Raw genomic sequence first — 414 nt, forward strand, 5'->3', positions numbered from 1 at the left:
AACCATGCTCACTTGTCTCCTATGGTATAGAGCAGCGAAACCATATCCATTGGATTACTATAACTCTATTTTGTGTATATTTTTTTATTAATTATTTTCTGAAAAAATATTTAATTTAGTTTCTAAAATTATACTCGAACTTCAATTTAGTTTTTAAAGTATTAATTGTCTCAATTTTTCAATTCACTTTGTAATAAAAACCACCGCAGGAACTAACGTGATTAAAATTTAAAAAATTTAGGAATTAAATTGAGACAATTAAAATTTTAAGGACTAAATTAAAATTCGAATATAATTTTAGGGACTAAATTAAATATTTTCGTTTAATTATTTTTTAATAAAAATAAAAAAATGCACAAAAAAGTATATAGACAGTAAACACACTATTTTTTAAATTAATCTATCACAATCTCC

The sequence above is a fragment of the Arachis ipaensis genome, chromosome B06 (assembly GCF_000816755.2).
Source record: "Arachis ipaensis cultivar K30076 chromosome B06, Araip1.1, whole genome shotgun sequence".
NCBI lineage: Eukaryota > Viridiplantae > Streptophyta > Magnoliopsida > Fabales > Fabaceae > Arachis > Arachis ipaensis.